At 38.2% G+C, this 16203-nt stretch overlaps 1 protein-coding gene and 1 non-coding gene across 6 annotated transcripts in view; one reads left to right on the top strand and one right to left on the bottom strand.

The window, feature by feature from the left end:
- Window positions 1-16203, bottom strand: part of Rgs7 (regulator of G protein signaling 7) — a 413863-nt gene that overhangs the window by 179557 nt on the left and 218103 nt on the right. The window lies entirely within an intron of this gene.
- LOC122104008 lies at window positions 11418-11524 on the top strand. The gene has a single exon (XR_006146849.1). It is a non-coding gene; the product is annotated as a U6 spliceosomal RNA (small nuclear RNA).

Genomic DNA, 16203 nt, shown 5'->3' with positions numbered 1-16203 from the left:
AAATACAATGAAAACAGGGGTTATAATGTGGGGGAAGGACATACAAAGCAACAAAGAAATCATCTTATAAGTATGTTAGAAACAATCGCAAGAAAGAAAAAACAGTTGAATATTATGTTGGAGTTCATTTCACCTAACATCAACTTATCTGACCTTTGCTGCTTGACTCATACATATACTAGATATTGCAAATAAGGGAAACCATGGGACCTATGTTTCTTTGGGCCTGGCTTACTTCACTTAATATAATTTTTTCCAAGCCTTTCCATTTCCTAACAAATGGGGCGATGTTATTCTTTCTGATGGAGGCATAGAATTCCATTGTGTATATAGACCACATTTTCTTGATCCATTCATCTACTGAGGGGCATCTGGGTTGGCTCCATATCTTCAAATCAAAGAAAGGTTGGACAAATGGGATTGCATGAAATTGCAGAGCTTCTGCATGGCAAAGGACATAGCTAGCAAGATCCATAGAAAGCCCACAGATTGGGAGAAGATCTTCACTAGCCATACAATAGACAAGGATCTCATATCTAAAATATACCTGGAACTCAAAATAATTAAATCCACCAACAACAAATCCTCAAAGAAGCAACTGCCCAATAAATAAGTGGGCTAAAGACATAAAGAGAAACTTCTCTGAAGAGGAAAGGATGGCCAATAGACACATGAAAAAACGCTCAATCTCCCTAGCCATAAAAGAAATGCAAATCCAAACAACATTGAGATACCATCTCACCCCAGTTAGAATGGCTATAATCAAGAACTCTAATAACAACAGATGCTGGAGGGGATGGGGACAGAAGGGAACCTTACTTCATTGTTGGGGGGAGTGTAAACTTGTTCAACCACTTTGGAAAACAGTATGGAGGTTCCTCAGAAGACTCCACATAGAGCTCCCCTATGACCCAGAAATCCCACTTTGGGGCATTTACCTTAATGATCACAAACAAGACCATACTAAAGCTACCAGCACAACTATGTTTAAAACCCTCTATTATTAAGTGATAGTTATAAAAACAGCTTGGTACTGACACATGAACAGGCCTGACTTGAGGAGCAGTGGAGTAGAACTGAAGACCAGACATGATCCCACAGACCTATGACTACCTACTCTTCAATAAGGGAGCTAAAATTATTAGATGGAAGAAAGACAGCCTCTTCAACAAATGATGCTGGAAGAATTAGCTATATATGTAGAAAACTGAATAAAGTTAGATATAGGATATAATGGGATATAGAAGTATGTATTTTAATATTAGATGGGTCTGTATTTGATTCTCAGCTTTTTTAGTTATAGTTTGAACCAGTTTGGTAACTTGTCTAATGCTCATTTTCTTGTTGACAAGTTGATAAATACAATTTTTTTTCCGGTTCCTGGGGCTTGAACTCAGGGCCTGGGCACTGTCCCTAAGTCTCTTTGGCCTCAAGGTGAGCTCTTTACCACTTGAGCCACCACAGCACCTCTTCCAACTTTTTCTGAGTAGTTTATTGGAGTTAAGAGTCTCACAGACTTTTCTGTCTGGGCTGGCTTCGATCCAGTATCCTCAGATCCCAGTCTCCTGTGTAGGAAGGATTACAGGCCTGAGCTACCAGTGCCCAGCTTAAGTGCAATATTATAATGAGCTCTACACAATGTTCTCTGAGGGCCTAGGGATGGACTAGGTAGGGTAAAATATTTGAAGCTTAAATGAAGCAGCATATCTAGAACCTGATACCTAGACAAGATAATTATTCGATTAGCAATGTCACATACACACATCCCTGATACTTGGGAATATTTACTCTCTAACCTCATGTTTCTTTGTGTGTGCAGAGGGCACCGTTAGCTGAATCCTTCTGCTTCTTTCTGTCCCTAAACCTCTTCTAGAGAATCTATGCTGACATATCAAATATCCAGGAAAGGTTTGGAATGAGCAACTAGCCAATAGGCCCCTTCCCCTCTGTCCTTGCCTTATAGCTCATACCCACATCCTCCTGCTCTTCATTAGAGGAAAGTATGCTCAGGATTGGGTTTATCTATTAAAGCTTCTTTGTGCAGAAACACTTCATTAACAGCTTTATTGGCAGTTGAGGTGATGCTCTGATACTGGTGTGCATGTTTCTCTTTAGTGGTGGTTCTTAGGTCAGAACTCAAGTAGAGAAGGAAAGTTTTGTATCAGGCTTCCAGAATGTCCCTTTACTCTTCTAACATGTCACTTCTTGTGTAATAAAGATATGGAAGTATAGAAGCATGAAAGTAGATAATCTACCATGACTCCACTCTGTTGTCATTTGTCCATGATTCACCTGACACTGGGCTCAGAAATGGAAAGTAAGCTGCTTTGCCTTGCCCACTATCAGCCTCTAAGCCTGTGCATTATCTGCTTAATGGTTTAAACCAGGCTGGATTAGACAGATACGGAGCCCTCTCTGAGTGCCCCTGGGCTCACTTCCACATCCAGAGCTGGCTAGAGACTGAATGAAGTGACTCAGTAAGGAGTATAGGTGCTTCTCAGTGAAATCCCTTCATAGGTCATCTGTCCCCAGGAGACAAGACAAGGAGACTAGGATCTGAGAGTGACTTGGCCCTCATGTTTTATAAACTTCCATTTTTCCTGAGCCCATTATTTCTACAATAGAACAAATATATATTTTAATATAAAAATAGAATAGCGCAGTGCTGGTGGCTCTCGCTTGTCACCCTAATTACTCAGGAGGCTGAGAACTGGGGATCGTAGTTAAAGCTAATGCAGGTAGGAAAGTCTTTGAGACTCTTATCTCCAATTAAACACACACACACACACACACACATGCACATACACACACATGCACATGTACATGTACATGTACAACACAGACAGAAGTGGATTTGTGGCTCAAGTGATAAAGAGTTAGCCTTGAGCAAAAAACAGCTCAGGGACAGCGCTAAATCCCTGAGTTCAAATCCCAGGACTGGCAACAAAAAGAAAACGGAAAGAAAAGAAAGAATTTGTGTTCTGAAAATGGGATCACGGAAAAGTATTCAGCTACTTCTGTTTATTCAAATGTGACTTATCCATGAACCTTGCTATGACCTACAATGAGGAAAAAAGCAAATAAAACAATAGCAACAAAATCTCAAAACAAAGCCACAGGTAAAAAAAACCATCATCACCAACAAAAGCAAACAAGCTGGCTCTTCAAAACAAAAGTCACAAAAGCCACACATGAAAACACACCACCATGTCCCCTTGAAGTTCCTGCAAACATCCACTGAGAGGCTGTGAGTTTCTATATCAATCCTGGCAACAATGTGTTTGTGTATCACCATTGATGAGAGCAGTTGGGTAGGGAAGGAGACTAAAAGCAGGCCACCTCACACAGTAATCTGGACAGCAAGAGAGTGCAAGTCATTTTAATATAATTTCACAGCATTAAAAGATGCATCAAGTATTATACAGCTGCTCCTTGATGTCTTTAGGGGACTGGCTCCAGAATTTTCTGAAGGTATCAAGAGCTAAGCATACTCAAGTCCTTAACCTGAAAATGACACACAATTGGCATAGAAATGACACATCTCATCTTGTAGATTTTTCAATTTAGATCACTTCTAAGATTAACACAATAGTAACACTATCTGTAGTTGTCCTACTGCATTCTTTAGGGAATAAAGACAAGGGGAGGTCTGCAGTCTTCCATGCAGATGACTTTTTTTGTTCATTTTTGCTTTTTTGTATTAGCATATATGAATAGTACAAGAGAGCTTCATTACAATAATTCCAGTGTCCTTGGAACCAGTTCATCCTCTGTTATATAACTTTAGTCTCCCTTGTTTTAATTTGCTTGGGGGACAGGTCTTTCAGTGGAGCACAGGCCAGCCTGAGTCATGCTATGTAGCACAAGGTTGCCTCAACTTGAGATCCTCCTGCTTCAACCTATGGGGTGGACAGGATTATAGACCTATGTCACTATACCTAGTCCAAGCAGAAATTTTTAAGGAATATCCTCAGCCCATAATTGGTTGAGTTCATGGATACAGAACTCCATGTGCAGAGGCCTATATTCATAAGGATGCTGTTGAGTGGTAAAGAGGTGGGTTGTTTTCCCTTCTGGTGAATTGGTTTCTCAGGGTGAAGACTGCAAGCCTGGGCTACCAGAGTCTGCACTGTAGAGAACATTTTTGATGTGCCCTGGATGGACCAGCTCTCTGCAAATCTCATTTTCTCAGAAGAAGGTCATCTGTAAGATCTCTTCTAGTTATGAAACTATTGAGGTCTAGAAATACCATTAATATTCAGAAGTAGGAAAACTTCCTCACTTAAAGTCCATTTTCTGTCTGAGACAAGAGGAAGAGAATACTAAATGAAGTAGGAAATCCTATGAATGCACTTGCTTCCAACTATCAGTACCTTTTCACTTCAGTGGAAATAGCAGAGTGATAGAGAACATGAAGTTATGACACCAAGACCTGAGTGTGAATCCTGGCTGTGCTATTTATATGAATCCGTATGAATGAGAGTGTTAGTTTATCCTCTAAGTCTCCATTTGCTCATCTGTAAAATGGAGAACACAGTGGTAGAGGACATTTTACCACAGAAGAGGGTTAGAAGCAATTCTAATAAAATGTGGACTGCACAACCATTCTCAACCCATTCTCATAATACTCTTCCTTTGCGTGTTCAAAGAAGGTCATGGCTCCCAAGACCGAAGTAATCAAGTGTCAAGTATTTATCAAAAACAATAATTTGTCAAGTTGTGACTAGAAAGAGATGCCTGTAGATATGTTCTGTCTTAGATTTCTCATAGTAGACTTAGGTTTATATGGACCCCTGAAAGACAGTGAAATTGAACAGAACAAGCAGGAGAAAATATTTGTTCACATAAGCAAGAACTTTGTAAATGATAAAATAAAATGGTACATAGAAGAAACAAGACATAAGATTGCATCCATTTCTAACAAAATGAAAATGCCTTTGCTCTCATATTTACTAAATGAATTTGCCTCTCGAAGTGCTTCAGAAGAAGAAAAGATATTGAATGGAACCAAATACACTTGGCATAACTGATCTTTTCTTTCTATGCAAACCAAATTCATTGTGAGTGATAAAAGCAAAACAATTATCTTTTGTAAAGTAGCTTTGAGATTATCTGTGGCTCAGTGTGTTCACAACTTTTTATATCTATATTATGTAACTGTTCACATTGGAGCTAGTACTAAAATTTAGGGAAAACTTAGTTTTCCTTCGGCTGGGAATGCATTGAAAAGGGAAACCTTCTCTTCATCCTTGTATTGTTAATACAAAGGCTGGCCCAGAATGGAAACACATGGACACAAAAATGAACAGGTAGACTGTTTTTTGTTGAAGCCACACATGTTTGAGTGTTTTGAGCAATACAAGGTCAAAGAGTAAATTTAATTAATTAAAGATTTGCTCTGGAGGTGTTTGAAGTGTTGGTGGTGCATAGGGTATAGGGATGGGGGGGGGGGTGGATGACCGAGAGGCAGAGTCAGAACTTTCTGAGTTGGGACAAAATAACTCAATTTGCTATACACTAAGCCCTTGTCTTCTGTCCTACTAAGGCAGGTTTCTAGTTTACTTATTAACACTATCTCTCCCTTCAGTGCATTACAGTAAATCAATGACATGTCTTCCTGCTAGGAAGATGTGACACTCAAGTTCATTGTCATATGTCAGCTCTCAAGATGAACAGCTCTATTGAACTTCAACACAGGGTTCTCCCCCCCCCCAGAATTTATAATTAATTTAGATGTCATTTCTCTGCCTATGTTGTATTTCAAACATGGCTCAGGTTAAACAGATCCCACCCACCTGCTTGCTCAAAGGAAGAGCTGGCACATTCCGCAGGCACTCCTTCCAAGACTTACTAAGTATTCTAGTGGAGCCCCCAGGCAGGGATCCCAACGGATGAAAACAAAAACATTGTCTTAAAAATCTTTCCAGTTCTCAAATGTTCTAAACAATGAGAGTTTAACTTCGCTGGAGCTAGATTTGGCAGAACTTTACCACATTATCATTTCTATTGATTTCATAAAGTCAGGAGACACCCTGACTGTGAGTGAATTGCTGAAGTAAAACTGAAATATTTTGTGTGCTATGGTCCTGCAAGGAAACAAGTATCAATCAAAATTTCAAAAAAGTATTCCCACTTCTGAATGCCACCCACACTTGGGCACAGGCATTTAGAGACAGAAAAGAAATGGCACAGGGAATACGTTTTTTGTTTCTCTTTCTCATTTCTTGTCTATCCCATCATTTTAAGTACTAGCTGTGGGTACTAGAGAAACCATCACCCCGGAGCTTTGTGGATGTCTTGGTGCTCCACAATTCTTTTTCCTTCAGAGAGCCTTTCTAAGGAAGAAAATGATTCACACTCCTGATTGAGGAAAGACAGCACAGAGAGTTAATATCTAATGAAAGTTAAATGAAGATGATGAGATTAAAATTTGCAATATGAACTTGTTTTTGCTGTGATCACTCAAGAATTGAGATGATTTTTTTCCCCAAGTTACAGTGGATGGCAGTCAAGGTCTAACTCAGAATTGCTCTTTTCATACAGAAAAGCTACCATTTTCATAAATAATTATGACTAAAAACATAAACTATGAAAACCTAGTTACATGTACAATCTCTCCTAGCTAATTGTGAATCCAGATTTTTAATAATTAATAGATTGAAAATGAAGTATTTCCACTTCTTTGGTTTTACAGAGATACTTTTTGAAGTGTGGGTAATATGTTTCAAATAAAGTTTTTATTTATTTATTTTTTTGGTTGGTCATGGGGCTTGAACTCTGGGCCTGGGTGCTGTCTCTCAGCTCCTCAGCTCAAGGCTAGCACTCTACCACTTGAGCCAAAATGCCACTTCCTGTTTTCTGGTGGTTTATTGGAGATAAGGGAAGGGGTAAAAATGCTGGACAAGAAATGTACTCAGTACCTTATTCATGTAACTGTAACCCCTCTGTACAGCATCTTTACAATAAAATAAAAAGGAATCACATGGGTTTTCCTGCCTGGGCTGGTTTTGAACCATGATCCTCAGATCTCAGCTTCCTGAGTAGCTAAGATTACAAGCAAGAGCCACTGGTGCCTGGAGCCAAATAAAGTTTTTCTGGGTTGGGAAGGTGGCTCAGTGGTAGAACTCTTGCCTTGCATGCATGAGTTCAAGCCCTACAACCAACAACAACAACAACAAAAAAGGAAACTGTTCAATGTGTTTGTTAGGATTACTAGGGTTTGCAAAAGGCAAAAATCTTGATTTAAATTGATGGGAATTAAATATAGTATATATATATATATATATATATATATATATATATATATATATATATATATATTATAAGCAGTTACTAGTAGCTCCTGCTTGTAATCCTAGCTACTGAAAAAAGTCAGAAGTAGAGCTGTAGCTTTAATGGTAGAGTGTTAGCCTTGAGTAAAAACAGCAAGCTCTGGGAAAGTGCCAGCCCCATTGTCAGGCCCTAGGACTGGCACAAAAATATGTGTTATAATTGGGGGTGAGGGGGTTGCTTTATAAAAGCCAAAGTTGGAGATGGTAGTTCACAAGTGTAATCCCCTACTCAGGAGGCCATGACAAGAGGATTATTTTTTGAGGCTGAATTAGGCCAAAGCATGAGACCTTATATGAAAATCAAAGTAAATTTAAAAGGAATGGGGAAGTATTTTCTAGGAAGAATACTTGCCTAGCAAGCATAATAAAAGTTACCACCAATAAAACAAAAATAACAATTATAATTAAAAACTCTTTACAATTTTAGTACTTCTATTCTGTTACCTACTGACACTTTTTCTTCTTATGACTTACTTTTTATACACATACACACGCATACACACAAACGCACGCGCACACACAAACGCACACACAAGCACACACGTATCATCTTCTCTTTAGTTTAGCAATGCCTCAACAATTTGCATTATTTTGCTCTCTGAGGCCTGGGCCAGGAGCAATTCGAATACAATCAGTTGTTGCTTTATATATTTCTGTACTGTTTCTATAGGTTTGTTTTGTTGTGCTTTGAGATAGGAATTCACACAGGGCGCCAGTGTAATCCTGTAATCCTAGATACTCAGGAGGCTGAGTAGCCTGAGCCCGGGCAGGAAACTCTGTGAGACTCTTATCTCCAAAAAACCACCAGAAAACCGGAAGTGGCGCTGTGGCTCAAGTGGTAGAATGCTCGCATTGAGCTGAAGAGCTCAGGAACAACACTCAGGCGCAGAGTTCAAGACCCAAAACTGAAAAAAAAAAAAAAAGAGAGAGAGAGAGAGATAGGAGTTCACTATGTTGCCCAAACTCATTAATTAACCTGAAACTCATTAATTAACCCAGGTTGGCCTCAGATTCGCAATCCCCCAATCTTCGCTGGAGACTTCCAGAGTGTTGGGATTGATGATGTATGCCACCATGCTCAACTGTTTGTTGTTGTTGTTGTTGTTGTTTAACCACAACATATATAATATTATGTATATAACTGGCATTTTTCTTATTTGAGAATTTTCAAACATCTGCTATCATCACACACTTTGAGGTCAAATATCTCCCGTTGCTATCTGTAAATGTTTTGTATGATTGTTATTGGTTGTCCTAGAAATTAGCTTTTAATAAAGCATTTATTAAATACTGTTCATATATTTTAGAATTCATATCCTTATGACCCTAATACATAAAATCAATACTTCTATCAAATCAAGCCTCTAATAGGGCTGTATTTTTGACATACAAAAAATTTCTTGTTCAGGATTCTAATGTCTCATGCTTATAAACCTAGCTACCCATGAAGCTGAGCTCTGAGAATCTTGATTCGGTCACTACAGGAAAATAAATATTCTAGATTTTTATATACAATTAACTATCAAAAAAAATAAATAAACATCTCCCCCCTCAAAAAAACTGGAAGTAAAGGTATGTTTCAAGTGATAGAATGCCAGCCATGAGAAAAGAAACAAAGTTAGAACTTGAGGATCTGAGGTTAAGTCATAGTATCTACACATGCATACATGCATGTGCCTTCACACACAGAGATTTCTCTTGTGGTGTGAACTCTGACCTCTTGCTAAGCTGATGTTCTATTGCTTAAGACACACCCCGCATCTATGCCTTTTGTTGGTATTTTAAAGATGGAGTAGTGAAATTTTCTTCCCAAACTAACCTAAACTGCATCCCACACAGCTAGGATTATAGAAGTGATCACTGTTGCCTAGCTTTTCATTCTCTACTTTTCATTTTTGAAATTTTAGCAAGAAATTATTTTAGTATCACATGAAAAAAAAGAGTGAGAAAGAGGAAAAAAGGCAGAGAAACATTCTCTATTCCCCAGAGTGGACATTTTTAATAGTGCTAGTTCTTGCTTGCAAATTACTTCATCTTTGCTCTACTATTTTAGCTTCTGCAATTGATTTTAAACTGATGCATCCTGAAGGATTTAGCAAATGCAAACTGACACATTCCTTAAAAATACTATCGTCAATGAACGGTCACAAAAGAAAATTCTCTGAAACAGCCATTGATTTGGGTCTGAGAAAGACAAAGTGCAGAGCATGACCTAGATTTAACACTCTCCAAGAGTCAGGCAGAAAGTACTAAGGAAAGCTGTCCATGAGCTCCTAGCAGAGTGTGCCATTTTAGGATATTCTCATCTAAAGAAATGTGCTTTCCTTGTAGTATAGTGAATGCATGAAAACTTTGGAATGAAATAATTAATGTTCCCATTCTTTGATGGAAATCCTACCTTCTCCTCGTAGCCATTTATGTCTGTGCTATTCATCAATTTGTACAAATGTTTCTGATGCATTTATGTTCCCCAGGCTTTTGGGTAACACATGCTATATAACAATTAACTGTTACTTGGATTCATACATAGTTCCTATTAATTATTTATCCTCGTTAAGCTTAAAGAAGCCTCATTATTTCAAAGTTTCCAAAATTAGTTCCCAGCCTCCGATTTACTCTATCCACAGTATTCACCAGCTATAAATTCTGATTCTGACTCTTTCATCCTCCTATTATCAGTGGATCCAGCTTGTAGTATAAAGCATTTCCTTTACTCAGGAGGTCAAATCTGAAGATCAAAATGCCCAGGCAGGAAAGTCTTTGAGACTCTTTTCTCAAATTTACCACTAAAAAGTGGCAGAAATGGAATTATGGCTCAGATGCTAGAGCCTTGAATAAAAACAAAACAAAACAAGCAACTGAGTTCAAGCCCCAGTACTGGTATAAAAGTAAATTAATTAATTAATAATAGACTAACCAATACCTATATATATGCATCCTGTGTGTGTATATTGTCTACCTATACTATATATTTAGTATATTTATATGTGTATATATACATACATATATATTGCATGTCTGTCTCTATGTATCTATAATATACAACATATGAAAATTCAGGTTTGTGTAAATTGCACTTCACAATGCTCCAACAACAGTGAATGACACAGATGTTAAAACCCAGTCCCAGTGTACCATTGTTCCATTTAACCTCTGTGTGTGTGTGTGTGTGTGTGTGTGTGTGTGTGCGTGTGATGATTTTATCATTTCCCTTCTAGGTTCCTTGCTTTTCAATGTTTTAAATTGGTTTCTGCAGATGCTCTGTCTGACCTTTTTCTTTGGGTGGCATTTCTGGTTTAGTTATTTCCTACATTGATTTTTTTAATTTCCAATTCCTAGAATTCTCTAGAGATGGAGAAGTACCCTCGAAAGGTGAAAGGAAAAGGATTTCCACTTTAATTGCACCTTCAGTAGTGCTGACTATTTGAGGCAATAAAAGGCTCAAATAGATTTCATTTTTCAAAGCATTTGAGGAGCATATTGATCTTTCCAGCCCACTGGACAGCTAGCTTGAAAGAAGAGAAAATTCAACATGATTTGTCTGATCAACTCTTTTTATCTGGAATGATGGAAACAGGGCTTTGGCAAAATCCTCCTCTTTCAGATCCTTCTATGGAAAGATGGTCCATGCCCAAGATATAGCTGTAATTATTTATTCATTCTGTTCTGCTCTTGAGAGAGAAATGCAGGGGTTGAGAAGGTGCCTTAGGGGTAGAGTGCTTGCCTAGCTAGCCCTGGGTTCAAGTCTAGAAAATAAAGATCCACATGCTCCTGTGGCTCTTAGAGGTGGAAGCTGTTCAGTCTGTAGAAGGTATTTAAAATGATCAACAGGTCTCTGTAAAATTTTATTCTTACCATAGAGGAAAATACCACCGTCACTGTGAAAAACTTTTGACATCCATGTTCTGCCATAAAGTACTAAGCATGACACATTCCTTTTGTCAAATACTCATTTTGTTGCTATGCACCAAAATCTACACCTGTAATTCTCACTACTCAGGAAGAGCATGTGGATCTTTATTTTCTATAGTGACATTAATGAAAATTGACTTCATTGTTTTATCATCTTCAAGAACATATATGTTTGTGCTTGCTTTGGCAGTACATATACTAAAATTGGAATGACACAGAGAAGATCAGCATGGCCCCTGTGCAAGCATGACATTCAAATTCATGAAGTAATCCATATTTGGGGGATGACATTGATCAAGATGCATTGTGTTCATGAACTGCCTTGTTCAATGGCAACTCCTTTGTACAACTACTCTAAAGATAATTTTTAAAAAATCTCCAAAAAAAGAGAACATATACTCTTTAAACTCCATCATTACCATTTTAATGCCTTCATGAATACAACTTGAAGAAGTAGGAGTTGATTGTCTCATCCCCATCACCGTTCACAGATCTCAGGTCTGTTATTTATTGGATGACTACAGAAACACAGGAACATGGAACCATTCTGAGTCTTTGCACTCCTGTACAGGTGAGAATGGTACTACCTTTATGGGGTGCGTGTGCTGTGCTGTGTGTGTGTGTGTGTGTGTGTGTGTGTGTGTGTGTGTGTGTGTGTACATGTACTGGCAAAATGCCAGTGATTCCAGAATAATACTTTTCCAAGAACTGGCCACTCTGCATCTAGCTGTACCAATGGAAAGTGGTGCTATGACTTTCTTTTCTCCTGATGATGACACAGTCTGAATATTGTCCATGTGAATGTCCTCTTTCTTCTGTTTTTTGTTTGTTTGTGTTTCAGGAGAATAAACATTGTTTTCATTATATTTATACCTGAGTGTTCTGAGAAACCTAAATATAGTTTCTCAATGGAGAGATCACATGATCCTAGGACTCCTTTCCACAATGCCTGGAGTCAGCACAGGAAGACACACCCCACTTCCGTAGTAAGGAGCCCATAAATGGTCAAGACCCAGGTAGTAACTGCCACCTCTCCTAATTCTGATCTTATTTCCAACCCAGAGTCAGCTCATTGTGCATCCCAAACCAGGAATAGGAAATGTCAAATTGCAATCAGAGAACCCTCTCTCAGACCCTTCCCCTGTTTTTTCCCTTTTTCTCCTATGAAGGTTTCCTACTTTTCTGCTTGTCTTTGAGTCTTGGCCAAACACAAGTGATAGTGGGTGACTGTTCCTACAGCAACATCCAAATGCAGACCATTTGTTACTATTCACTTTCCTGCCTTTCCATTCACTCCATACTTTTAAACATTCATTTACTCATTTACATATATATACACACAATTTAAACTCATTTACATATGTAAACTTTTTAAAATACTTTTTTATTGGAAAAATACTGTACAGAGGGGTTACAGTTACATGAGCAAGGTAATGAGTACATTTCCTATCAAGCATTGTTACATCCTCCTTTGTTTTCCCCCTACTCTCCCTTCCCTCCCATCTCCACAGCTACAGTCCCCCTCCTCCCCTCTCTCCCCCTCTCCCCGCCTAAATTGTAAAGTTCATTTTTCAACATAGTGTCTTGTACATCTCATTGTTACAATGGGTCAACTGGTATCCCTATTTAAGCATTTTGTGGTTTCCTTTCCCCTCCCCAAGCTAGAGAAGTATATATACAAGATGCAGAACACCGATATCAAATACAGTGCAAACAGGGGTTATGTCATGGGGGAGGAACATACAAAGAAACAAAAAAAATCACATGGTACATTATAAATACTTTAGGAACAATAACAAGAAAGGAAAAAACCACTTGTGTCCCTACTTGGGGTTCATTTCACTTAACATCATCTTACCTGGTCATATGTACATAGCTTTTGACCTTTTCTGCTTGTCCCAGACATATACTAGTTATTGCAAATAAGGGAAACCATGGGACCTATGTTTCTTTGGGCCTGGCTTACTTCACTTAATATAATTTTTTCAAGTCTTTCCATTTTCTAAAAATGGTGTGGTCATTCTTTCTGATGGAGGCACAGAATTCCATTGTGTGTGTTTATGTGTGTGTGTGTATGTTTGTGTGTGTATATATATATACATAAATGTGTATATATACATATGTATATATGTATATGTATATACATATATACATGTATATACATATATATACACACATGGTGGAATTCTATACACACACATATATATACACACACATAAATACATACACACACACACACACACACATATATATATATATCACATTTTCTTGATTCATTCATCTACTGAGGGGCATCTGGGTTGGTTCCATATCTTAGCTATGGTAAATAATGTTGGAATAAATACAGTTGTGCTGGTAGTTTTAGTATGGTCTTGTTTGTGATCATTCAGGTAAATGCCCAAAAGTGGGATTGCTGGGTCATAGGGGAGCTCTATGTGGAATCTTCTGAGGAGCCTCCATACTACTTTCCAAAGTAGTTGAACAAGTTTACACTCCCACCAACAATGCAGTAGGGTTCCCTTCTGGCCACATCCCCTCCAGCATCTGTTGTTATTAGATTTCATTTTTATTATTAATACGTTTTTTATTGTAAAAATACGGTACAGAGGGATTACAATTACATGAACAAGGTAATGAGTACATTTCTTATCAAGCATTGTTGCCTCCTCCTTTGTTTTTCCCTAACCATCCCTTGCCCTCCCATCCAGGCAAAGTTGTAAAGTTAGGTTTTCGACCTAGCATCTTGTACATTTTATTGTGCAATAGGTCCACCTGTATCCCTTGTTATAGCCATTCTAACTGGGGTAAGGTAGAATCTCAATGTTGTTTTGATTTGCATTTTTTTTTATGGATAGAGAGGTTGAGTATGTCTTCATTAGCCATTCTTATTTCTCTTCAGTTTCTCTTTAAGTCTTTAGCCCATTTGTTACATATGTAAACTTAATTACACACATACATATACTAAAAAGAGAGACAGAAGGAGGTATGCTTGGAGAAGAGACAGAGACAGAAGGAAAGAATAGAAGAGGGAATAAACAGAAAATAGCGAGGCCACATCCTCTTACAGTACCATGAATGACAGATGTTGATGTCAAACTGAACAGTGATTTGGTAATAGCGAACAACTGATCAGAAATACATTATTCCCTTATTGGTTTCCTTTGAGCTCTAGGTAAGCTGTTGGCATAAGTATTTACAAACTCCAAAATACGGATTTAAAGTACAACCACTGCCCACTTAGCTGTGCTTTATTACTTAATGGTAGAGTGCTAGCCTTGAATAAAAGAGATCATAGCCAGAGCTCAGGCCTTGAATTCAAGTCCAACGACTGACTAAAAAAAAAAAAAATAAAGAGCCACGGGTACAATTACACGATTTCTTCCAAGAGACATTTATCCTTTTACCAAGATAAATTTTCCTTCTCAGAAAGACACTTGCCTACCTTCATGGGCCCTAAACACTAAGGATTGTCCTTACCGCATGTTTGTATTAATAAATAACATAATGGAGGGACTGGCTTTGGTCTGGCTTTTCTACCCTTCTTGGCAGCCTTGGGCACCTATTTTGAGTCATTTTCCCTAGGGCAGTGTCATCATCCTGGATTGAGCTTATCATTACCTTTGAGAAGGCTGTTTTCAGTCTATTTTATAAAGGAGTCACACCAGTTCCAGTTAAAAGTAGATCCCAATGGTTATATTATACAAGCTGGGAGGTTTTAAAGGGCTGTGACATCCTCACATGGGACAATGCCTGCCTACCAAGTACAGAGCCTTAAGATCAAACTTTATTATCACCAAAAAGAAATGAAAAAAGAACAAAAGCCTTCATTAGTTTCTTTTTCTCATAACCAATGGTGATTCCTTCGACAGTAATAAGGGTCTCCTTGCTTAGTTTAATTGTTACATGGATAAAGTCCACAGTGTCATCAGGAAGCAGCTGCAGCAGCAAAAGTATGAGAGTGAAGGGTCTGCATGGTGGACACATCACCTGACTCGGATTCTTCCTAAGTTTGGCCTTTTTTAAGGGACAATGTTGGAGACAAGGTCTCACTAAGTAGCCCAGGTTGGCCTTCAGTTTCAGACCTGCTTTGCTGGGATTATACACCTGCAGCATCACACTTGGCATGACTGTGCTTTCTTAAAAACTTTGTACATGACAAACTGTGTACATGTCTACACAGGCATTGATTTCCACAGAATACAACTAATATACCTTAGCTATAAAATCTGTGAAATCAGAGTGGAGATTTTTTTTTTCACACTGGAATTTTATGAAAACAAATCTTATGAGACCTTCATTAATACTGTTCTAAAATTTTTATTATATGTATAATTAAATAAATTTACATGGGAGAAAATTATAAGTCAAAACAAAAGGCGCATAAGAAATTGGGTCCCCATACGGTCATCATCCTGTTAAAAAATCACCAGTTAAGACTGGAGGTATAGGGGGCTTGTGGTTTATGCCAGTATTCCTAGATACTCAGATGGGAAAGCCCATAAGACTCTTATCATCAATCAGCTACCCCCAAATAAAGCCAGAAGTGGAGCTGTAGTTCAAGTGGTACAGTGCTAGACTTGAAGAAGAAGTTTAGAGGCAGAGCTCAGGCCCTGAGTTCAAGCCCCAGCACCAGCATGCATGTACACACACACACACACACACATACAACTGGAGTCATGGCTTAAGCTGTAGAGCACCTTCCTGCCAAGTATAATTCTTAGAGTTCAAACTCCAGTACCAAAACAAAATATACCCACAATACAATCAAATTTATTCTGCCAACTTACTTTTGAAATGGAATCTAAGCTTCCTCTACAAATAAAAAAATAGATCCTTCCTTCCTTCCTTCCTTCCTTCCTTCCTTCCTTCCTTCCTTCCTTCCTTCCTTTCTTCCTTCCTCCTTCCTTCCTCTTTCTCTTTCTTCTTTCTCTCTTCTTTTCTTTGCTTTTCTTTCCTGGTA

The sequence above is a fragment of the Dipodomys spectabilis genome, unplaced genomic scaffold (genome assembly GCF_019054845.1).
Source record: "Dipodomys spectabilis isolate Male_0828 unplaced genomic scaffold, ASM1905484v1 ptg000019l, whole genome shotgun sequence".
NCBI lineage: Eukaryota > Metazoa > Chordata > Mammalia > Rodentia > Heteromyidae > Dipodomys > Dipodomys spectabilis.
This window is presented reverse-complemented; position numbering and strand designations above follow the sequence as displayed.